The following is a 26,931-nucleotide window of genomic DNA, read 5'->3' on the forward strand; positions in this document are numbered from 1 at the left end:
ACTAAGACAGAAATATAGATCAATGGAACAGAATAGAAAGCCCAGAGATAGATCCACACACATATGGACACCTTATCTTCGACAAAGAAGGCAAGAATATACAATGGAGTAAAGACAATCTCTTTAACAAGTGGTGCTGGGAAAACTGGTCAACCACCTGTAAAAGAATAAAACTAGATCACTTTCTAACACCACACATGAAAATAAACTCAAAATGGATTAAATATCTAAATGTAAGACTAGAAACTATAAAACTCCTAGAGGAGAACATAGGCAAAACACTCTCCGACATAAATCACAGCAGGATCCTCTATGATGTGCCCCCCAGAATTCTGGAAACAAAAGCAAAAATTAAAAAATGGGATCTAATTAAAATTAAAAGCTTCTGCACAACAAAGGAAACTATAAGTAAGGTGACAAGACAGCCTTCTGAATAGGAGAAAATAGTAGCAAAGGAAGCAACTGACAAACAACTAATCAAAAATATACAAGCAACACATGCAGCTCAATTCCAGAAAAATAAACGACCCAATCAAAAAATGGGCCAAAGAACTAAATAGACATTTTTTCAAAGAAGACATATGGATGGCTAACAAACACATGAAAAGATGCTCAACATCAGTCATTATTAGAGAAATGCAAATCAAGACCACAATGAGGTACCATTTCACACCAGTCAGAATGGCTGTGATCCAAAAGTCTGCAAGCAACAAATGCTAGAGAGGGTGTGGAGAAAAGGGAACCCTCTTACACTGTTGGTGGGAATGCAAACTAGTACAGCCACTATGGAGAACAGCGTGGAGATTTCTTAAGAAGTTGCAAATAGAACTGCCTTATGACCCAGCAATCCCACTGCTGGGCATACACACCGAGGAAACCAGAATAGAAACAGACACATGTACCCCAATGTTCATCGCAGCACTGTTTATAATAGCCAGGACATGGAAACAACCTAGATGTCCATCAGCAGATGAATGGATAAGAAAGCTGTGGTACATATACACAATGGAGTATTACTCAGACATTAAAAAGAATACATTTGAATCAGTTCTGATGAGGTGGATGAAACTGGAGCCGATTACACAGAATGAAGTAAGCCTGAAAGAAAAACACCAATACAGTATATTAACACATATATATGGAATTTAGAAAGATGATATTGATGACCCTGTATGCAGGACAGGGAAAGAGACACAGATGTGTAGAGCGGACTTTTGGACTCTGAGGGAGAGGGAGAGGGTGGGATGATTTGGGAGAATGGCATTGAAACATGTATATTATCATTAAGAAACAAATTGCCAGTCTATGTTTGATGCAGGATACAGAATACTTGGGGCTGGTGCATGGGGATGACCCAGAGAGATGATATGGGGTGGGAGGTGGGAGGGGGGGTTCATGTTTAGGAACTCATGTACACCCATGGTGGATTCATGTTAATGTATGGCAAAACCAATACAGTATTGTAAAGTAAAATAAAGTGGAAAAAAAAAAAAGAAAAAAGAGACAGAAATTAAAAGACTTGTCTAAAGTAAAAAAAAAAAAAAAGAAAAGAAAAGAAAAAGAAAAAAAAGCATTTATTGAATAATTGTCTTTTCCCCATTGCATATTCTTGTTTACTTTGTTTTAAATAAATTGAAAATATAAGTCAAGGTTTACTTCTGGGTTCTTATTCAATTCCATTGATCTCTGGGTCTGTTTTTGTGTCAGTACCATACTGTTTTAATCATTGTGCCTTATGAAGTACAGTTTGAAATTGGGGAACATAAAATCTCAGATTATGTTCTTCTTCCTCAATTACTTTGACTTTTCAGCATTGTATTATATATACATGGGTGGGCTTCCCTGATGGCTTGTATAGAATCTGCCTGCAACACAGGAGCTGCAGGACACGTGGGTTCCATCCTTAGGTTGGGAAGATCCCCTGGAGGAGGGCCTAGCAACCCACTCCAGTATTCTTACCTGGAGAATACTATGAACAGAGGAGCCTGGCAGGCTACAGTCCATAGGGTCACAAAGAGCTGAACATGACCAAGCAGCTAACATTTCTTTATCTTATCATATCTATTTATATGCTACTACTTTACAGTTCTATACGAGCTATAGAAACATTTGTTCTAGTTCTGAGAAAAATATCACTGTTACATTGATAGAAATTGCATTGAATTTGTTGAATACTTTGTAGAATATGGGAATTTTATCAATATTAATTCTTTGAATCCTGAGCTAGAATATTTGTTTGTGTTGTCTTAAATATGTTTCCTTAATGTCCTATAATTTTCAGAGTACAGATCTTTTACCCTCCTGTTTACATTTTTTTCTTGATATTTTATTGTTTTTGATGAGTTATACATGGGATTTTTTTAATTTTTATGATATTTCATTGTTAATGTAGAGAAATGCAAGATTTGTACATTTTAGTATTGTATCCTGAAACTTTATTGAATTCATTGAAGTGAAAGTGAAAGTGTTAGTCACTCAGTCATGTCTGCCTCTTTGTGATACCATGGACTGTAGCCTGCCAGCTCCTCTGTCCATGGAATTCTCCAAGAAAAAGTACTGGAGTGGGTTATCATTTACTTCTCCAGAGGATTTAAATTCAATGGTGAGTTCTAATAGTTTTTTGATTTTGTCTTTAATATTGTCTGTATCTGGTATCACGCAAATTGCAAAGAGATAGTTTTCCTTTCCTATTTGAATTATTTTTCTTGACTGATTGCTGAAGCTAGAACTTCAAAATTCTGATGAATAAAAGTGGTGAAAATGGGCTCCCCTGTCTTGTTTCTGATCTTAGAGAAAAAAATTTCAGCTTTTTATCACTTGGTAAGATGTTGACTATGAATTTGTCATATATGGGCTTATAAACGAAGATCATGGCATCCGGTCCCATCACTTCATGGGAAATAGATGGGGAAACAGTGGAAACAGTGTAAGACTTTATTTTTGGGGGCTCCAGAATCACTGCAGATGGTGATTGCAGCCATGAAATTAAAAGACACTTACTCCTTGGAAGAAAAGTTATGACCAACCTAGACAGCATATTCAAAAGCAGAGACATTACTTTGCCGACTAAGGTCCATCTAGTCAAGGCCATGGTTTTTTCCTGTGGTCATGTATGGATGTGAGAGTTGGACTGTGAAGAAGGCTGAGCGCCAAAGAATTGATGCTTTTGAACTGTGGTGTTGGAGAAGACTCTTGAGCGTCCCTTGGACTGCAAGGAGATCCAACCAGTCCATTCTGAAGGAGATCAGCCCTGGGATTCTTTGGAAAGAATGATGCTAAAGCTGAAACTCCAGTAGTTTGGCCCCCTCATGTGAAGAGTTGACTCATTGGAAAAGAGTTTGATGCTGGGAGGGATTGGGGACAGGAGGAGAAGGGGGCGACAGAGGATGAGATGGCTGGATGGCATCACTGACTGGATGGATGTGAGTCTGGGTGAACTTCGGGAGTTGGTGATGGACAGGGAGGCCTGGCGTGCTGCAATCCATGGGGTCGCAAAAAGTCAGACACGACTGAGCAACTGAACTGAACTGATGTTGAGGTATGCTTCCTCTATATACACTTTATTGAAATATTTTATTATCAATGGATACTTATTTTTGTAAAAAGTTTTTTCTGCATCTATTCAGATGATATTATGATTTTTATTCTTTATTTTTTTAATGTAGTGTATCACATTGATTGATATGAAGATATTGATCCACCTTGGCATCAATGGGAAGCATTCAACTTGGTCTTAGTGCATGAGCCTTTAATGTATTTTTAAGTTTTGTTTGCTAGTATTTTGTTCATCAATAACATTGGCTTTTACCTTTCTTTCTTTCTTTTTCTTTCTTTTTTTTTTTTTTTTTTGTGGTGTCTTTGTCTGGTTTTGGTATCAGAGTAATGTTGGCCTAATAGAATGAATTCAGTAGCATTCTGAACTTGAAGTTCTTCAAGTTTGTGAAATAGTTCAAGAAGGATTCCTCTAAGCTGTCAATGTTTATTAGAACTCCCTGATGAAGCCATCTGATCCTGGACTTTTGTTCTTTGAGAGTTGTTTTATTACTGATTCAATTTCTTTACTGATAATTCATCTATTCAATATTTTCTATTTTTTCTTTAATTAGTCTTAGAAAATTGTAGGAAGATAGAGATGATTTAGTCTTAGAAGATTAGAAGTCTTATAATATGTTGTGTGAGTTTATCCATTTCTTCCCTGTTGTCTATTTACTTTATTGTTCCTTGTAATTTCGTATGATCCTTTGATTTTCTGTGGTGTTGGTTATGATTTATCATCTATCATTTCTGATTTTATTTACTTGGGCATTCTCTCATTATTCTTTCTTGATGAAACTGTCTAAACGTTTAAATTTTATCTTTCAAAGAAACTGCTCTTAACTTCATTGATATTTTGTACTGGTTTTTATAAATATTTATTTCTTGTTTCCACCTGATCTTTTTATATTCTTCCTTCTTCTAGTTTGTGTTGTGTTTGTTCTATTTTTAGATAATTTAGGTGCATGTTTAAATTGTTTGATGATATGGGGAGAGAGGTGGGAGGGGGGTTCAGGATTGGGAACTCATGTACACTCATGGCAGATTCATGTCAATGTATGGCAAAACCAGTACAGTATTGTAAAGTAAAATAATAATAATAATAATTAAAAAGTAAAGAAAAATAAATTGTTTGAATTTTTTCTTGTTTTCTGAGATAAGCCTTTATAAACTTACCATGTAGAACTGTTTCTGTTGTGTTCAGAGGTTTTGCATTATGTTTCCATTTTATTTGTCTGAAGATATTATTTATTTCCTGTTTGATTCCTTCAAAGAGGCTGTTTAGTAGCACATTATTTAGTCTCCACGTGTTTCTTTGTTTTTCAGTTTTCTTTTTTTTTTTCTCTTGTATTTGATGTCTAGCCTCATTATCTTGTAGTCAAAAAAGATGCTTAATATGATTCAAGTTTTCTTAAATTTACTGAGACTTATTTTGTGATCAAGTATATGACCTATTCTGGAGAAAGTTCTATGTGCATATGCATTCTGCTCTTTGAATGAAATAGTCTGAGCATAACATTAAGTTTATCTAGTTAAAATGTCATTTAAAGCCAAAGTTGCCATATTTATCTTCTGTCTGTATGATATTTCCATTAATGCACTGTTATTAAAACACTCTAAATTTCTTCCTCCATTATCACTAGTATTTACTTTATGCATTTAGGTGCTTCCATGTTGGGTCTATATATATTTATGTCTTATATTTTCTTGGTGGAGTGATCCCTTTATAGATATGCAATGCCCTTGTTATGGTCTTTGTTTTAAAGTCTATTTTTCTTACATATTTATTGCTACACTGGCTTTCTTTTTGTTTCTATTTGTACAGAATATATTTTTCCATCTCCTTAATTTCAGTTTGTGTCTTTAGATATAAAGTGAGTCTCTTATAGACAACACATAGATTTTTCTTTTTTAACCCCTTTAGCCAGTCTATGCTTTCTGATTGGAGAATTTAGCTTATTTACTTTTAAAGTATTGATAGCTATTGCTTTTTGATTAGAGAATTTAACTTATTTGCTTTAAGTATTGATAGCTATGTATCTATTGCCATTGTTTTCTGGTTGTTTTTCTTGTTGCTGTTCCCCTCTCCTCTTGCTCTCTTATTATATGATTTGAGCTATCTTTACTGTTATGTTTGGATTCCTTTCTCATTTTTGTATATATCCATTATGTATTTTTTTGGTTTGTGGTTAACATGAAGTTCATAAATAACAATCTACATATGTAACTTTCTTTTAGATTGATGATCTCTGAAGTTTGAATGCATTAAAAGAGCCCACATTTTTTCTCCTCCTTCAGGTTTTATGTTTTTGACATAATAATTTACATCTTTTTATTTTGTGTATCTTTTAAGTACATATTTTATATATAGGCAATTCTACTTTTGTCTTTTAACCTTCCTACTAGCTTTAAAGTGATTGATTCACTACCTTTACTTTATGTTTGCCTTTAACAATGGGATTTTTCTCTTAATGATTTTCTTATTTCTAGTCATAGCCTTTTATTTTCTACTTAGAGGCGTCCCTTTTAACATTTCTTCTAAGGCCAGTTTGGTGATAATAAACTCTTAGCCTTTGCTTATGTGTAAAATTATTTGTGTCTCCTTCAATTCTCAATGTTAAAGTTGCCAGGTAATGCTATTTTTAGTTGTAGGGTTATTTTATACTTTCAGCACTTTGATTATAGGATGCCAGTCCCTTCTGACCAGCAGTTTCTGCTGGAAAGTCAATCAACTAATTAGTTTTATGGGAGTTTCCTTGTTTGCAACTAGTTGATTTTCTCTTGATGCCTTTAAGATGTACTCTTTATTTTTAATTTCTGACATTTTAATTATATTGTCTTTTTGTGTACCTCTTTGTGTTCATCTTTATGGGACTTTGCACTTCCTGGACCTGGATCTCAGTGTTCTTACCCAGGTTAGGGAGGTTTTCACCTATTATTATTTCAAATAAGTGTTCCACCCATTCTCTGTCTCTTCTCTTTCCCTACAAAGTTAATATTAGTACACTTGCTGGTGTCTTTAGTTCAGTTCAGTCTCTCAGTCGTGTCCAACTCTTTGCGACCCAATAAATCGCAGCACGCCAGGCCTCCCTGTCCATCACCAGCTCCCGGAGTTCACTCAAACTGACGTCCATCGAGTCAGTGATACCATCCAGCCATCTCATCCTCTGTCGTCCCCTTCTCCTCCTGCCTCCATTCCCTCCCAGCATCAGAGTCTTTTCCAATGAGTCAACTCTTTGCATGATGGGGCCAAAGTACTGGAGTTTCAGCCTTAGGTTGTTCCTTCCAAAGAACATCCAGGACTGATCTTTAGGATGGACTGGTTGGATCTCCTTGCAGTCCAAGTGACTCTCAAGAGTCTTCTTCAACATCACAGTTCAAAAGCATCAATTCTTCGGTGATCAGCTTTCTTCACAGTCCAACTCTCACATCCATACATGACTACTGGAAAAACCATAGTCTTGACTAAATGGACCTTTGTTGGCAAAGTAATGTCTCTGCTTTTGAATATGCTATCTAGGTTGGTCATAACTTTCCTTCCAAGGAGTAAGTGTCTTTTAATTTCATGACTGCAATTACCATCTGCAGTGATTTTGGAGCCCCAAAAAACAAAGTCTGCCACTGTTTCCACTGTTTCCCCATCTATTTCCCATGAAGTGATGGGACCAGATGTCATGATCTTTGTTTTCTGAATGCTGAGCTTGAAGCCAACTTTTTCACTCTCCTCTTTCATTTTCATCAAGAGGCTTTTTAGTTCCTCTTCACTTTCTGCCATAAGAGTGGTGTCATCTGCATATCTGAGGTTATTGATATTTCTCCTGGCAATCTTGATTCCAGCTTGTGCTTCTTCCAGCCCAGTGTTTCTCATGATGTACTCTGCATAGAAGTTAAATAAGCAGGGTGACAATATACATCCTTGACGTACTCCTTTTCCTATTTGGAACCAGACTGTTGTTCCATGTCCAGTTCTAACTGTTGTTTCCTGACCTGCATATAGATTTCTCAAGAGGCAGATCAGGTGGTCTGGTATTCCTATCTCTTTCAGAATTTTCCTTAGCGGTTTCTTAAATTATTATTTCTTGTTTTTTTTTTTTAATGTTTTTGATGTGAACCATTTTTAACATCTTTATTGAATCAGTTGCAATATTGCATCTGCTGTTTATGTTCTTCTTCTTCTTCTTCTTTTTTTTTTTTTTTTGGCTGTGAGGCATGAAGGATCTTAGCTCCCTGACCAGGCATCAAACCCATGTCCCCTGTACTACTGGACCACAAGGGAAGTACCTATTTTTGTTATTTTTTTTAGATTCTTCTTTCTTTTTTTCTGTTCAGCTTGTGTGATTTCCACTGTTTTCCAGATCACTATTCTGTTCTTCTATATCATTTAGTCTATTATTATTTCCTTCTGTGTAGTCTAAGTCACTTCAGTTGTGTCAGATTCTGTGAGACACAATGGACCATAGCCCCCAAGACTCTTCTGTCCATGGAGATTCTCCAGGTAAGAATACTGGAGTGGGTTGCCATGTCTTCCTTCTAGTGTATTTTTAATTTCAGCTCTTGTATTTAATTTTAGATCCAATTGGTGATTTTTTAATATTTTATAATTCTTCACAAAATTTTGTGTTTATCTATTATTTAGTGAGCTTTTTTATAGTCATTACTTTTAACTTTTTTATAAAATAAATGTTTATCTCTATTTCTTTTAGTTCTTTTTTTTTCTGAAATTTTGTCTTGTTTATTTTTGTAACAAATTTCTCCATCTCTTCATTTTACATAATTCTCTATTTTTATTTGTATGTATTTCTATGTATTTGGTAAGTTCATTATGACTCTCAATCTTGGAGAATTGTCCTTATATGGAAAACATTCTTTGAGGCTCTGTCGATCACTCCCTCTGGTCACCAGAGCTAGATGCTACAATGATGACAATTATTTGGTTGGGTTCTCTTATGTTCGGGCCAGCTACTATAAGTGTGTTAGTAAGCAAGAAAACCATTATGTCCTTGGCCTTGAGGCCCTTCCTTAAGTGGTTGCTACAGGTTTGCTGGTAGGCAGGGAAATCCTCTATTGCTAATAGTCTAGAGAGAGGATTTAAAAATGGTGTTTGGCAGTTGATGATATTAGTACAGTAGAATACGCTCCCCAAAATGCCTGTGACCAGTCTCTCTGTCCCTAGAGAGAATCCCAGCTGTCTCTTGCCACTTTTGATGACTCTCCAAGGTCACCAAGAGGTCATTCAGGTGGCTTTCAGATTATTGCTTCTACATGGGGACTCAGAATGTGTGAGGTTTTGTACACACCTTATAAAAGCAGAATCTCTGTTTAGCTGCCACCTCTCTTGAACATAAGCCTCACTGGTTCTCAAAGACAGACATTCCAGAATGCTCATCTTCTTGGTTTAGGACATGGGCTGGAGAGCCTGATGTGAGGTTTGGAACCTCTACTCTGTAAAGAAGATGTCTACTGTTATGACATCTTTCTCATTTGTGGGTCACTAACCCAGGGATGTGGACTGCCACTAGACCACACCTCTGTCCCTACTACCCATCTCATATAAAGAGTCCTTTTTATATCTTTAGTTGGGAATAGCTTTTCTGTTGGATTATTCTCATAGACGTCACTTTATAAGTAGTAGTAATTTTGGTATGCCGTGGGATGAGGTGAGTTCAGGGTCTTCCTGTTGTGTAATCTTGGTCCTTCTCTAATATTCTGCTTATTCTTTAAAAATAACTTACTTTTGCTTAGCATTTAAAACTGTCTAATTACTTAACCATCCTTTTTATTTTTCCTGTCTGCTATTGTCTTTCATTATTCCTCAGTATGAATCTTTCAATTATGTCAAAGGTATATGTTTATTTTTCAGCAAGCAGATATGATATGTCTGTATTTTCATATTATTTCCTGCTATAAATGATTGTCTTGCCTTACAACATTTATCAAGATTTGCTCATTTTTAAGGCCCAGATTAAATTAGCTTCCAGCATGAGATACAGATCTATCTCTGAATTCTGTTTGTTATGCCACAAATTTTAATTGACTTCTTCATTCTCATTGACCTAATTCTTTCTAATCATATGCTAGATGTTTAGAAAGAAAGTTTACCTTATATAATCCAAAAATCCCAAATCCCAAAGTTTACATTATTAATCTTATGTTAAGTAAATCCCAATTATTTATTAATTTATTTTTACCTCTTCTACACAGTATGTGGTATCTTAATTCCCAGATTAGGGATTGAACCTGTAATGCCTGCAGTGGAAGCATAGAGTCTTAACCAATGAACCACCACAAATTCCCAATATCTTCTAATATTATAGCATTTAATTTACTTCTAAAAATTTATAATTGATTGTTAAAAGAAACATGAAGGAGAAGATTTATAGTTTATACAATGAACATTAAAACCGTATTATTAGCATATTTCAATTTTATGTAATCCAGAAGTAGATGAATTATTTTAAAATAATCTAATCTTAAAATAGTTCACTGAAAATTTAAAAATTGTGAGACTTTTTTAATTACTTAGAGCAATCAATATATAATTTTTTAATCATATGTTTGAAGTATATTTTATTTAAAATAAGTTTTCAAATAACCTTAAAAAGAACAAGTTTTGCTTTTAGTGAAATATATACTTTTCTTCTTAAATCTCTCTCTAAGAAGACACGGAATTGAATATTTTATTACTGGTGTATAGCATAAGCTCACTAAGGGAAGACAACAAATGATTTCTTAACTGATTTTATTTTTACATTTGCGTGAATACATTTTAATCCATCTGAGAATTTTTATCATGGATATTAAAGCTCATCCAATATTTTTCAAATTAGTGTTTGAGAACAAATAAGGTTTATATGAACACATGAGCCATATGAATTTTAAGAACTTTGCCTAGAAGTAAAGTTCAAGCTCATTTTATCATGTTATATTAAAATAACCAATCACATATTTCAAAAAGCATGAAACCTATATGCAGGTCAGGAAGCAACAGTTAGAACTGGACATGGAGCAACAGACTGGTTCCAAATAGGAAAAGGAATATGTCAAGGCTGTGTATTGTCACCCTGCTTATTTAACTTCTATGCAGAGTGAAGTGAAGGGAAGTGAAGTCACTCAGTCCTGTCTGACTCTTTGCGACCCCATAGACTGGGGCCTACCAGGCTCCTCTGTCCATGGGATTTTTTAGGCCATAATACTGGAGTGGATTTTCATTTCCTTCTCCAGGGGATCTTCCCAATCCAGGGCTCGAATCCGGGTCTCCCACATTGTAGACAGACACTTTACCGTCTGAGCCAAGAGTATATCATGAGAAACGCTGGGCTGGAAAAAACACAAGCTGGAATCAAGATTGCTAGGAGAAATATCAATAATCTCAGATATGCAAATGACACTACCCTTATGGCAGAAAATGAAGAGGAACTAAAAAGCCTCTTGATGAAAGTGAAAGAGGAGAGTGAAAGAGTTGGCTTAAAGCTCAAAATTCAGAAAATGAAGATCATGGCACCTGGTCCCATCACTTCATGGGAGATAGAAGGGGAAACAGGGGAAACAGTGTCAGAGTTTATTTTTGGGGGCTCCAAAATCACTTCAGATGGTGATTGCAGTCATGAAATTAAAAGACGCTTACTGCTTGGAAGAGAAGTTATGACCAACCTAGATAGCATATTCAAAAGCAGAGACATTACTTTGCCAACAGGGGTCAGTCTAGTCTAGGCTATGGTTTTTCCAGTGGTAATCTATGGATATGAGAGTTGGACTGTGAAGAAAGCTGAATGCCAAAGAATTGATGCTTTTGTGTGGTGTTGGAGAAGACTCTTGAGGGTCGATTGGACTGCAAGGAGATCCAACCAGTCCATTCTGAAGGAGATCAGCCCTGGGATTTCTTTGAGAGGACTGATACTAAAGCTGAAACTCCAGTTCTTTGGCCCCCTCATGCGAAGAGTTGACCCATTGGTAAAGACTCTGATGCTGGGAGGGATTGGGGGGCAGGAAGTGAAGGTGATGACAGAGGATGAAATGGCTGGATGGCATCACTGAGTCGATGGACGTGAGTCTGAGTGAACTCTGGGAGTTTATGATGGACAGAGAGGCCTGGCGTGTTGCGATTCATGGGGTCGCAAACAATCGGACACAACTGAGCGACTGACCTGATCTGAACTGAAAGGTTTCTTTTTAGCATTCAAAGACATGTAAGCTACTGGCTTGATTGCGAGACAGCTACTGATATGCTATACACAGAAAACAGAAACTAAGAAGAAAGTCTGAAAATGCTGGAAAGAAGCAAAGCATAATTTGACACCTCTTCTGATTTGATGAATTACATTTCCATTGTTGTTGTTGTTGTTCAGTTCCTCAGTCATGTCAGACTGTTGGCAACCCCATGGACTGAAACACACCAGGCTTCAATGTCCTTCACCATCTCCTGGAACTTGGTCAGACTCATGTCCATTGAGTTTGTGATGTCATCCAACCATCTTGCCCTCTGCTGTTCCCTTCTCCCCCTCAACTTTTCCCAGTATCTGGGTCTTTTCTAGTGATGTGGCCAAAGTATTGGAGCTTCAGCTTCAGCATCAGTCCTTCCAATGAATAATCAGGATTGATTTCCTTTAGTATTGACTTAGACAAAATTAACCATATGTGTTTGGGAATAAACTAGTCACATGTGTGCATGCACACACAGGGGAATTCCTAAACACAACACACACTCCACACCGAATTGTTATAGGTTGAGAGCAAATGCTTCAGAGGTTCTGGTGAGCCTCCACCTTCATTCCTGTGTCCCTGAGGACTAACAGAGTGGTACTCTTCTCCACTTATGAGGTTAAATCTTATCTCTCTATCCACCTGGGCATAAATATCAATCACAGTAACTAAAGATTTAACTATTACACATCCTTCACTATACTATTTAAGATTGTGCATTCTCACAATATACGTAGATATACTCAGAGTTATAGCAATAGAAAGCAGAGCTACGTTTTTAATTTCAAAGTTCACTGTTTTCTTAATCAGAGAATATTTATACTGTAAGATAATTTGTCTTAAGGCCCTCATAGCTTCTAGAGAACATTCCTTGACCGAGATTGTCATGACTATTTTCCAAATTATTCAACAATGTATTTTTAAACTTCTCTTTTGCTAATTTTTCCTAGTTAAAACTGATTTTTATCTGATAGCAAAGTACACAATAGTTCTGACTTAAAAACAATAGAAGTAGTGGTATCTTTTCCATTAAAAAATAGATTGTGGATGCTGATTTCATATTGTCAGAAGGAGCCTCCATACTTCCTATCTAGCTGCTCTGCCATTCACAGCACACAGCTCCCATCTTGTGGTCTAAGAAGGCTGCCTCAGTTTCTGCTAATACTTCTGCAAGCTAGGAGGTAGGCAATGCAAGATAAGACCACTCCTCTGGAAGGGTGCCATGAGGCAGGGTCAGCAAATTGTGCTGTTTTTCTCCACCTCCTCATGTTTGAAAAGACAACTGGGATTTTTCTGGCAGTCAAATGGTTAAGACTACACAATTCCACTGCAGGAGGCACAGGTCAATTTCTGGTGGGGAAAGTTCTGCATGCCATGCAGTGCTACAAGCAAAATAATCATAATAATAATAAATAAAACAAAAAAACATTATTTGATATTTATTTTGTTTCCAGAAACCTTAAGCCTCCATATTTTCTTGGATTTTTCATATAGATGATCATGTCATACTAATGACAATATGTTTCTTTCTTCCATTTTTTCTTACCTCAGTATCCAGTCTAAGACCTCCTCCAGCACAGTGTTAAACAGAGTAATGAGAGTAGACAATTTGTCTATTTCATGATATATTAAAAAAAGAAATGATTTCAAGTTGCAGCGCAGTAGGTAACTTGCAGATACCTCTCTTCAGATTGATAAATTTTTCTTTAATCTCTTGGATAACCCACGCTGTTGATTATATAGAGTACTTATACATATACCTCCATTCATTCCTCTAGTAATTCATTTAGGAGTTATGTATCTGACCCCATAAATGTGTTTCACTTGTAATTATTCCTGGTGGTATTTTTTGTCATCATATGTTGAAATCAAATTTTGACAAGCTTCGTAAAATAAATTCAGGATTTCCCCCTAACTCACTACAGAAAAGTTTGGTAAACATAAATATACTTTTAATTTACTGCTTTGTAGATCTTTTCATGTCAACAATTTGCTCTTATTATTTAGTCTGAAACATCTCTAATGATCTCCCCCCTTCATTTCTGACTTGCTTACCATGTCTACTCTTTTTTACTAGATAAATCTTAGCAGAAATTTGTCGATTTTATTTGACTTTTCAAAGAAACAACTTTTGACTATATTCATCCTCTATATTGTTTATTCGTACTCTTTAACTTCTGTTTCATTTTCCTTATTATTTTATTCCTTCAATTGTGTGTATTTAGGGGGAAGGTGAGTATTCTCTTTCTACTTCTTTAGATGGTTGTCTCAGGCTTTGCATTTAAAGTTGAAAATCTTTATCTATATTCTTTTTAACTACATGCCACAAGTAATGTTTTTATCATTCAGACTAAAATATTTTTTGAACTCTCATTGCCATTTGTTCCATGAACTACAGGTTATTTAGCAGTATATACATTTTATTTAGACTTTTATTTTGAAGTCATGTCAAAAACTTTGAAATGGTATAAAGAGCTCCAATATATGTTTGAACTAAACAAGTGTTAACCTTTCTGGATTACTTGTTTGTCATTTCATAACTCTCTTTTTTTACATGAGCACATTCTCATAAATAATTTTTCTGAATCATTTACCTATTGAGAGAACATTGCAGACATCATACACCTTTATCCTAAAATACTTCAATATGCACTTTTCATGAACAAGGATATTCTCTTGTAAGAACACTATACAATTACCATTATTAGGAAATCTAATTTGGATACCATCATGTAATTATCACTTTTTGAAATTTGCCACTTTTCTCAGTGATGTCATCTACGACTAATTTTTCCTAGATAATTCACCATATTTAATTGTTTGGAATTAACATTTTGCTTCTTTTTTCCTAAGTGTTAGGTGGTCATTTAATGATCCTCTCTGAGAAAACAGTACAAATAAAAATAAGTAATCTTGGACACAATTATATTTTAGAAACCAGTCAACTGAGCTCAAATAACACTATACACTGCACATCTGCAATGATTTGTATCAGACAGGAGGAAAACACAAGTACCATGTAGTTTTGCTTAAGGCAATACAAAGGGAAGGCTTTTTTTGGAAATGTCATTATGTTCAATTGAGTTCATTTCAGTTGCTCAGTCGTGTCCGACTCTTTGTAACCCTATGAATCACAGCATGGTAGGCCTCCCTGTCCATCACCAACTCCCTCAGTTCACTCAAACTTATGTCCATCAAATCGGTGATGCCATCCAGCTATCTCATCCTCTGTTGTCCCCTTCTCCTCCTGCCCCCAATCCCTCTCAGCATCACGGTCTTTTCCAACGAGTCAACCCTTCGCATGATGGGTCCATTAGAATTGGAATTTCAGCTTCAGCATCAGTGCTTCCAATGAACACCCAGGACTGATCTCCTTTAAGATGGACTTGTTGGATCTCCTTGCAGTCCAAGGGACTCTCAAGAGTCTTCTCCAACACCACAGTTCAAAACCATCAATTCTTTGGCGCTCAACTTTCTTCACAGTCCAACTCTCACATCCATATATGACTACTGGAAAAACCATAGCCTTGACTAGATGGGCCTTTGTTGGCAAAGTAATATCTCTGCTTTTTATTTTTAATTTAAATTTATTTATTTTAATTGAAGACTAAATACTTTACAATATTGTATTGGTTCTGCCACACATCAACATGAATCTGCCAGAGGCTTACACGTGTTCCCCATCTTGAACTCCCCTCCCACCTCCCTCCCTGTACCATCCCGCCGGGACATCCCAGTGCACCAGCCCCAAGCGTCCTATATCGAACCTGGATTGGCGATTTGTTACTTATATGATATTATACATGTTTCAGTGCCATTACCCCAAATCGTCCCACCCTCTCCCTCTCCCACAGAGTCCAAATGACTGTTCTATATTTCTGTGTCTCCTTCGCTGTCTTGCATACACGTTTATCGTTATCATCTTTCTAAATTCCATATATATAGGCATTCAGTTCAGTTCAGTTTAGTTGCTCAGTCGTGTCCGACTCTTTGTGACCCCATAAATTGCAGCACGCAAGGCCTCCCTGTCCATCACCATCTTCCGGAGTTCACACAGACTCATATCCATCGAGTCAGTGATGCCATCCAGCCATCTCATCCTCTGTCGCCCCCTTGTCCTCCTGCCCCCAATCCCTCCCAGCATCACAGTCTTTTCCAATGAGTCAACTCTTCGCATGAGGTGGCCAAAGTACTAGAGTTTCAGCTTTAGCATCATTCCTTTCAAAGAAATCTCAGGGCTGATGTCCTTCAGAATGGACTGGTTGGATCTCCTTGCAGTCCAAGGGACTCTCAAGAGTCTTCTCCAACACCACAGTTCAAAAGCATCAATTCTTTGGCGCTCAGCCTTCTTCATAGTCCAACTCTCACATCCATACATGACCACAGGAAAAACCATAGCCTTGACTTGATGGGCCTTAGTCGGCAAAGTAATGCCTCTGCTTTTGAAAATGCTATCTAGGTTGGTCATAACTTTTCTTCCAAGGATTTAATTTGACCAATTGATATATATGTGTTAGTATACTGTATTGGTGTTTTTCTTTAGGCTCCAGTTTCAACCACCTCATTAGAACCAATTCAAATGTATTATTTTTAATGGCTGAGTAATACTCTAATGTGTATATGTACCTTTTAATATGCTGTCTAGGTTGGTCATAACTTTCTTTCCAAGGAGTGAGTGTCTTTTAATTTCATGGTTGCAATCACCATCTGCAGTGATTTTGGAGCCCCCCCTCCCAAAAAAAAAAAAGTCTGACTCTGTTTCCACTGTTTCCCCATTTTTTTCCTATGAAGTGATTGGACCAGGTGCCATGATCTTCATTTTCTGAATATTGAGCTTTAATTCAACTTTTTCACTCTCCTCTTTCACTATCATCAATAGGCTTTTTAGTTCCTCTTCACTTTCTGCCATAAGAGTGGTGTCATATGCATATCTGAAGATATTGATATTTCTCCTGGCAATCTTGATTCCAGCTTGTGCTTCTTCCAGCCCGTGCTTCTGCCAGCCCAGCGTTTCTCATGATGTACTCTGCATAGAAGTTAAATAAGCAGGGTGACAGTAATACAGCCTTGACATACTCCTTTTCCTATTTGGAACCAGTCTGTTGTTCCATGTCCACTTCTTACTGTTGCTTCCTGACCTGCATATAGATTTCTCAAGAGGCAGGTCAGGTTGTCTGTTATTCACATCTCTTTCAGAATTTTCCACAGTTTATTGTCAATCCACACAGTCAAAGGCTTTGGCAGAGTCAATAAAACAGAAATAGATGTTCTTCTGTAACTCTCTTGCTTTTTCCATGATGCAGTGGATGTTGGCAATTTGATTTCTGGTTCCTCTGACTTTTCTAAAACCAGTTTGAACATCTGAAAGTTCCTGGTTCACGTATTGCTGAAGCTTGGCTTGGAGAATTTTGAGAATTACTTTACTAGTGTGTGAGATGAGTGCAATTGTGCGGTAGTTTGAACATTATTTGGCATTGCCTTTCTTTGGGATTGGAATGAAAACTGACCTTTTCCAGTCCTGTGACCACTGCTGCCATTATGTGGCAGGGCATAAAAAAAAAAGAAAAAGAAAAAGAAAAATGGACAATACAAACCAAGTGCCATTTCTATATGGTTCCTGTTAGAGCACTCCTTTTTTAACTGGACAACATGATCTATTGCTGGATAATGAAATCAGCTTTACAGGGTACAGCCAATATTTTGTTGAGAAAGATAAATAGATTATACAACATACAAAAAGAGAAATATCTCTTGAAATTTTCAATTTTTTACGTGAATATGAATCAAATCATGGTAGAAAATACAGTCCTTTCTTTACTTTCACTTATATAAAAGTCTAAGAAATATGTTAGATTATCCCAGTCAAAGTAATATAATTGTTAGTTTTCTGAATTTTTCCAGAAAAGCATGTAATTTGTATTTCTTCTAGGAGTACGCAGAAACAACTAAAGAGAATTTTTTAACTCCTGGAACATCAAGAAGCAGATAAAATATTAGGGAAACAGATTCATTAGCTTACAAGTTTGAGTCTCAACAAAATATATAGGTTTCCATTCATATACAAATAACAACTTTATCGTAATGTCCCCTTGTAACAGATGCTGAAAGGATATTTTGATTGTATTCTTACTATCAGAGGAAGCACCTCCAGACCCACACACTGTACTCATGCCTCATTATGGAGAGCTGCCTAATGAGATTTGTGTTGACATCCAAGAGGGATTATTTTCCAAAGAATTGTGTACCAAGATCATCTTCTCCTTGGTCAGAAAATATCATTTTGTTGCTGTATCAATGAGACATTCCTCAATACCATTTACTGTTGCCATACATAAGGTCCTGGATATGTATCACAATCAAGGTGATAGCAACCATAACAGTCACTCATGGGTGGATTCCTCCAACAGCAAAATCCCTGTCAACAAACAGAAATTCTTGAAGAATGGTTGGATAAAGGTGATGTACTTTCCTTGAATCAAGTTTTATTCCAACTCAAATCTTCCCAAGATGAACAACCTGGACAACAATCTAACAATGGAGGTCAATGTCAATAAAAAGACACAAATGAAACATGTCATGGACCTCTTGGCCTTGAAATACCAAAATACCCTTGCCTAGAACAAAATATCCTTGCCTAAACCAACATCCACAGGGTAAACTATGGTCGGCTTCAGTAAACTTGAGTGGACAGGACATCATAGAATAGGATCACAATGGTTTTTCCCTCCACAATGCATCACAACTGTATCAGAAGCATGTGGGTATTGAAACTGTGAGATAATTTCAAAGACACAATAAGACATTCTAGAGCCTGTCTTGGCTTAGAATACCCAACTCCTGCTGCTTGTGGTCCACTTGGTTCAGCCTGAGCAACTGCATAGTCTTATACTCAGTTGGCTTCCCATTGGCAATGCTGCTGTTCATCCAACCAGGAAGATTTGTGGATAAGGCTGGTCCAGGCCTCCAAAATCATCCTCATAGCTTCTTCCACTAGCTGTGTTAACTCCAATTTCCTTTCCCGCATCAAATTTCCCATTCTGCCCTTTCCCTAACTAAGCAAATCCCACCAAGGCCACAGCATAGATGTAGAAAATGACCCCTTACAAACAGCTACAACCATATTTCTTAATTTACAACTATGTGCAGGATTTTCTAATGTCTTCTTTTTCTGGCTTTAAGGTGCTTTGAAGCAGTCAACGATCACTTAAAACCAATTTAACAGCTTGTGGTTACCTTGGCCAATAGTCCCTACATGCAGGGGTGAAAATCCATGTGAAGGCCTAACTGTGACCCAACACTTATAAGAATAGGTAGTATTTCCATTTCTTTTTCTTTCACTACTTTACTTAGCCCCAAAGCATACTTCTTTAGTGTCAGAGATAGGTGGTGATGGTTTAGTTGCTATGTCATGTCTGACTCATGTGACCCCATGGACTGTAGCTGGCCGGATTCCTCTGTCCATGTAATTTCCCAGGGAAAAAAAAAAAAAAAAAAGGAATGAGATGCCGTTTCCTTCTCAAGGGGATCTTCCTGACCCAGAGACTGAAGTCTGGTCTCCTGTTGCAAGTAGATTCTTTACTGACTGAGCCACCAGGGAAGGGATAGAGTTAGGGTTCCAGTCAACCCTTAATCAAGGGAGGATGACCCTTTTAGTGCCAGCTAATTGTGGAAAAGTTTCCAGTTGAAATTTTAAAAAGTTTGTTCCAGTAAGGCTTAACCTCACTCCAGTTATCTGTAGCTCCTGGACTCCACCTAAATGAATCTGAATTCTGAAACCAGGTGTACCAAATATGCAAATTTGATGTGGACAAAAAGATGGATTAGCGCACAGACATTTTGTTTATCACTCTGAAGTTTGGAGAAAGAGTGGCATTGGAGGAAGTGGAACAGGTAAAATAATTGTAATTCTTGTGAAACATCACCCAAGGAAAGAGCAGCAAGATGACTAAAAGAAAAATATCGTTGGTAGCTTGATAGGGATTGCATTGAATCTATAGATCGCTTTGGGTAGTATACTTATTTTCACTATATTGATTATTCCGATCCATAAACATGGTATATTTCTCCATCTATTAGTGTCCTCTGATTTCTTTCACCAGTGTTTTATAGTTTTTTATATATAGGTCTTTAGTTTCTTTAGGTAGATATATTCCTAAGTATTTTATTCTTTTCATTGCAATGGTGAATGGAATCGTTTCTTTAATTTCTCTTTCTATTTTCTCATTACTAGTGTACAGGAATGCAAGGGATTTCTGTGTGTTGATTTTATATCTGGCAATTTTACTATATTCATTGATTAGCTCTAGTAATTTTCTGGTGGAGTCTTTATGGTTTTCTATGTAGAGGATCATGTCGTCTGCAAACAATGAGAATTTTACTTATTTTCCAATGGGATTCCTTTTATTTCTTTTTCTGCTCTGATTGCTGTGGCCAAACTTCCAGAACTATGTTGAATAGTAGTGGTGAAAGTGGGCACCCTTGTCTTGTTCCTGATTTTAGGGGAAATGCTTTCAATTTTTTCACCATTTAGAATAATGTCTGCTGTGGGTTTGTCATATATAGCTTTTATTATGTTGAGGTATGTTCATTCTATTCCTGCTTTCTGGAGAGTTTTTATCATAAATGGATGTTGAATTTTGTCAAAGGCTTTCTCTGCATCTATTGAGATAATCATATGACTTTTATTTTTCAATGTGTTAATGTGGTATATTACATTGATTGATTTATGGATATTGAAGAATCCTTGCATCCCTGGCATAAAGCCCACTTGGTCATGGTGTATGATCTTTTTAGTGTGTTGTTGGATTCTGATTGCTAGAATTTTGTCGAGGATTTTTGTATCTATGTTCATCAGTGATATTGGCCTGTAGTTTTCTTTTTTTGTGACATCTTTGTCAGGTTTTGGTATTAGGGTGATGGTGGCCTCATAAAATGAGTTTGGAAGTTTCCCTTCCTCTGCAATTTTCTGGAAGAGTTTGAGTAGGATAAGGTGTTAGTTCTTCTCGAAATTTTGGTAGAATTCAGCTGTGAAGCCGTCTGGACCTGGGCTTTTGTTTGCTGGAAGATTTCTGACTACAGTTTCAATTTCAGTACTTGTGATGGGTCTATCCATCAGCAGATGAATGGATAAGAAAGCTGTGGTACATATATACAATGGAGTATTACTCAGCCATTAAAAAGAATACATTTAAATCAGTTCTAATGATGTCAATGAAACTGGAGCCTATTATACAGAGTGAAGTAAGCCAGAAAGAAAAACACCAATACAGTATACTGACGCACATACAAGGAATTTAGAAAGATGGTAATGATAACCCTGTATGCGAGACAGCAAAAGAGACACAGATGTATAAACCAGGCTTTTGGACTCTATGAGAGTGGGAGAGGGTGGGATGACTTGGGAGAATGGCATTGAAACATGTATAATATCATAAAAATTAACTAAAATTAAATAAACTTAGAAAAAGATGACTAAAAAATAAGTGACATAGAGTTTAGGAAAACTTGTCATTTTAAGGTCAGTGGCTTCAAACTTATTCTTTTTTGTCTTTTTTATTTTCAAGTCTATTATTTATCTCACAATGTCTGAGTTTGGGACTACATTTTAATTGCTCAAATGTGCTTTTCTTTAAGTAGGTTGGTGTAAAAATATGCTTGTGTTATTGTTTCTGTTCAGTCGCTAAGTGGTGTCCAACTTTGTGATGCAACGGATTGTGGCATGCCAGGCTTGTCTGTCCTTCACCGTCTCCTGGAACTCATGTCCATGGAATCAGTGATGCTATATAACCATCTCATCTTCTGCTTTCCCCTTCTCCTCTTGACCTCAATCTTTCCCAACATAAGGATTTTTTCCAGTGAGTTAGTCCATTGCATCAGGTGGCCAGAGTATTGGAGTTTCAGCCGCAGCACAATCTTTCCAATGAATATTCAGGGTTGATTTCCTTCAAGATTGACTGGTTTGATAACCTTGCTGTCCAAGGGACTCCCAAGAGTCTTCTCCAGCATCATGATTTGAAAGCATCATCTCACTAGTAATTCAAACCAGGGAATCATGTTTTTTTTTTTTAATTTACTTTTTTAATGAAGGATAATTGCTTTACAGAATTTACTTGTTTTCTGTCAAACCTCAACATGAATCAGCCATATGTATACATATATCCCCTCCCTTTTGAAACTCTTTCTCTCATCTCCCTCCCCATCCCACACCTCTAGATTGAGAGTGGATAAAGAAGTGTGGTATATATACACAATTGAATATTACTCATCCATAAAAAGGAACACATTTGAGTCAGTTCTGATGAAGTGGATGAACCCAGAACCTATTATAGAGTTAAGTGAGTCAGAAAAGCAAAGATAAATATCATATTCTAACACATATATATGGAATCTAGAATAATGGTACTGAAGAACTTATTTACAGGGCAGCAGTGGAGAAACAGGCATAAAGAATAGACTTAAGGAGATCCAACCAGTCCATTCTGAAGGAGATCAACCCTGGGATGTCTTTGGAAGGAGTGATATTAAGGCTGAAACTCCAGTACTTTGGACACCTCATGCGAAGAGTTGACTCATTGGAAAAGACTCTGATGCTGGGAGGGATTGGGGGCAGGAGGAGAAGGGGATGACCCAGGATGAGATGGCTGGATGGCATCACTGACTCGATGGACGTGAGTCTGAGTGAACTCCGGGAGATGGTGATGAACAGGGAGGCCTGGCGTGCTGCGATTCATGGTGTCGCAAATAGTCGGACACGACTGAGTGACTGAACTGAACTGATGGACACAGTGGGAGGGGAGGATAGGGAGAGATGTATGGAAAGGGAATCACATTTTAATGCTATTAACTGTTCACTATTGAAGAGTCTTTATTTTTAAAAAGTTATTTTAGGGTTACAGTGACAACAAGATGGAAAACTATTGATTTTTTTGTTGTATATTTTTTCCTCTATGAAACACACAGAAAGTTTTGCATAGTTTTCAAGTGTTCCCTTTATCCATCTACGTGTATATATTTCATATACTCAGTAATCAATGACAAGTGACACTTGCACATGATTTTTTTTCTTAAAATGGCACACTAATTTCTCAAGACCCACTATCCACTTTTTCCTTCAAGGATATTCTAACCTCCTGTCATGCATTCAATAAGCACTCATTGAAGAGAGTAAGTATTGATGGTTGGGGAAACAAATATGGAGAACAAAATATTTTTATAAATCAAGAGGGGAAATAACAACGTCATAGAGGACATAATCTTCCAAGTAAGAATGTATCATCCTGAATGGCTATTAAGTAAAAAAACAAAACAACAACAACAACAACAACAAAAACCAGGAATATACCTTAATCAGCTTCAAAAAAAGAATTTTGTTGACATGGACTTTGACAGGTGGTAGGATCTCAGCAAATGACTGTTGCTGCTGCTGCTGCTGCCAAGTTGCTTCAGTCTTGTCCAACTCTGTGAGACCCCATAGATGGCAGCCCACCAGGATCCTCTGTCCCTGGGATTCTCCAAGCAAGAATACTGGAGTGGATTACCATTTCCTTCTCCAATGCATGAAAGTGGAAAGTGAAAATGAAAGTTAAGTCACTCAGTCGTGTCCAACTCTTCACGACCCTATGGACTGCAGCCTACCAGGCTCCTCCGTCCATGGATTTTCCAAGCACGAGTACTGGAGTGGATTGCCATTGCGTTCTCCTCAGCAAATGGATGAAATATCAAATAAGGCATTTTAGGTTCATTTTATGAAGTATAGCATGATCCATATTTATATAAAAATACATACAGATAAAGGTTTATATTGGGGGAGAAGAAGGTGAGACATTAACATCCTGTATGCCGTGAACATGTAAATGTAATATATTCTTTTCATTAGATTTTAGTCATAGTGATATCTATTGTAAATGAATTCTAAGAATAGTCCATATCTAACAAACTGAAAAAGTAGATGAAGTCACCTCTATAGACCACTTCAGACTCTGAGCCAAGCCTGTTCTTGAACTGGTTCCCAGAACTGTTATTGATGAAAATAGTAGTTGTGCTCAGAAATCTCACTGTTGAAACTAACTGATGGACAGGATGTTATTACAAAGAGCAAGTCTGTAAAATGTTTCAAATATCAGTAACAGCCAAAAGGGGAAAAATAACAGTTAATCAAATGTCAAAGCAATAGACATTTGCTTTGTCTACAAAGTGTAGAGCCACTTTTGTCCCTAGAAAAGTACATGCGGTTCTTTGTGACTGAGTCAATTTGAGATGAATATCTCAAGACTAAAATATGTGACCTTCTAATTTTTAAAATAGGGGCTTCAACAAAATGGCAAATAAGTTTAATTGTTTAGAAAAATCAAGGAAGAAAATAGATATATGTCTGGGGAAAAAGTAAAAATTAAAAAGAAAATGAAACATATAAAAATAAATAAGCATAGCATTTAGATTTAGATGAATATCTATAGTTCAGAAACATAGCCAGGGTGATGAGTTCAAAATGTGAATCTGTTTATGTTACCTCCTCTTATAGAAATCTATAGCTTTTTATATCTTTTTTCTTACAAAAGATATAAAATATCTTAATGTGAAAATGAAACCTATGCATGGCCTGGCTTCCATCTTCTTCAGCCTTATCTCTATCCTGCCTCTCAGGTCTACACCTTCTTCTCAAGCCTTATACTTTCTTGCAGCTAAGATCCCTTATATAAATGATTGATCCTCCCTGGAAGGGTTTTTCTTTTTTCTCAGCTCTTGGGTGCATGCTGAGTTCCTTCAGTCATGTTGGACTCTCGGCAATGCTATGGATTATAGCCCACTAGTCTGCCCTGTCTTTGGTATTCTTCAGGCAAGAATACTGGAGTGGATTGTCTTGCCCTCCTACAGGGGATCTTCCTGACCCTGGGATCAAACCCACATCTCTCTGTCTCTCTTATGTCTCCTGCATTGGTAGGTGGGTTCCTTACCACTAATGCCACATACGAAACTCCCCCTTAACCTTTATCTTCCCATTAAATTATCGCTTCTTTAAATTCGGATTTTCCTGGTGGCTCAGAGGTTAAAGCATCTGCCTGCAATGCAGGAGACCTGGGTTCGATCCCTGAGTCAGGAAGATTCCCTGGAGAAGGAAATGGCAACCCACTCCAGTATTCTTGCCTGGAGAATCTCATGGACGGAGGAGCCTGGTGGGCTACAGTCCATGGGGTCGCAAAGAGTAGACACGACTGAGCGACTTCACTTGCACTTTAAATAAGTGAATCAAAGAAATTTTCCACTGTTAAGCTCATAAGAACATGTTTCTTTATGTTTTGCCCCCACCACCATTAGCCCAGAAGCCCTATATAAAAACCTTTTATGTTTTGTTCATTTTTGTCTCCAGTGCTTAGCCTTATGCCTATACAATAGGGAAAATCTTCAATAAATATTTGCTAAGTGAAGGAAAAAGTGAGTTATCAAGACAAATTTTAATAACAATCAGTATAATTACTTGTTGAATTACTTTGAAAGCAAAAAACATAAGAATGTTCTCTAAGTAAACTGTGACCACAAATCATTAGCTCATCTCTTTTATTCATAGATGGAGGCTACCTACACCTTTCCTCAGTAATTATTATTCTATAGGCCAGGTGCCTATGGAATAGAGACAACACTCTTTTTTTTTTTTTTAATTAAAGGATGATTACTTTAAAATATTAGGATAGTTTATGCCATATGGACTTCCCTGGTAGCTCAGACGGTTAAGAGTTTGTCTATAATGCAGGAGATCTGGGTTCGATCCCTGAGTTGGGAAGATTCCCTGGAGAAGGAAACGGCAACCCACTCCAGTACTCTTGCCTAGAAAAATCCCATGGACTGAGGAGCGTGTTGCAGGCTACTGGCCATGGGGTCGCAAAGAGTCAGGCACGACTGAGGGACCTTACTTTACTTTATGCCATATATCAACATGAATCAGCCATAGCTATATATATATGTCCCCTTCCTCTTAAACCCCCCTCGGTTTCCCTCCCCATCCCACCCCTCTAAGTTGTCACAGAGCACCGTATTTGGGTACCCTACAAGATACAGCATTCTTATATCTCTATATTACTTCTATTTCCACCATGAAAATATTACCCAATGCAGATTGTCCATATAGAGATTTACAGTCGTTCTAAGTGGCTTTCCAGAAGCAGAGTAAATACACGAAAAACTTTTAATTTAGAGAGTAAATTCTCTTAACTACCTTAATATGCAAGGAAAATAACATTTACTATTCATTATATCAAATCCAAGATCATGAGACACTAAAAATAAGCATTGGAAAGGACACTGAGAATGAATCATTAAAACAAACAAACAAACAAAAAAAAAAAAACAAGAACAAATTATACAGGGGGGAATTTGAAAATATTCTTGATGCTTATGATTAGCTGAGCACACTGCTGGGCTGGCACAGGGGGTGCTGCTTTTAGAGAATCCCAATCATGGAAAGACTCAGGAGATATTGTAAAAAATGTTAGCAGCTTAGTATTATGAAAGCTTTTAAACAATCCCTTGTTTAAATACGCTGTCATAAAAATTTCAATGGTTTAGAAACAAAGCTGTTTGTTATTAATATCAGAACCCTTGTGTGCTATGAGAATCTGAGGTCTTCAAGTATAATTAACAGTAGAGAATTAATTCTCATTATAAAAAATAATAAAAAAGAAAGAAAGAAAGCACATTGGGAGTACAAGAAAAAAAAAAAAAAAACACCTGAAAACAAAAATTCAGAAATGTCCAGAGACACTTAAAAGTGGTGACAACAATCCTTAAAACAGTGGCAGGCAAATTGAACCATCTGTTCCCAGAAACTGAACTTACTGAAGGTGTTTCAGGCCTTTTGAGAATCAACAGCAAATCAAGCATATACTGTAACATACCTAACAGAAACCATAAAATATATAAATAGAATAGTACATATTGACATAGCAGTGTCCTCAAAATCACTCATTAATGATGCACCTTTGAAGGAAGTGCTATTTTCTTTAAACATTCAACTATCTCAGAATCAGTTAGCCTGAGAAATATTATCACTACATGTCAAGCTATAAAAAATCCAGTATCATATGAGACAATCCATACAAAAATAATACACTGTGTTTACATTATAAGCAGATATTTTAAAAATATTTTTTTTCAATAAATGTTGTGAGACTAAGGAGTTTACTCAGTCATGGTGGCAGAGTTCTT

Source organism: Ovis aries, chromosome 10, assembly GCF_016772045.2.
Source record: "Ovis aries strain OAR_USU_Benz2616 breed Rambouillet chromosome 10, ARS-UI_Ramb_v3.0, whole genome shotgun sequence".
NCBI lineage: Eukaryota > Metazoa > Chordata > Mammalia > Artiodactyla > Bovidae > Ovis > Ovis aries.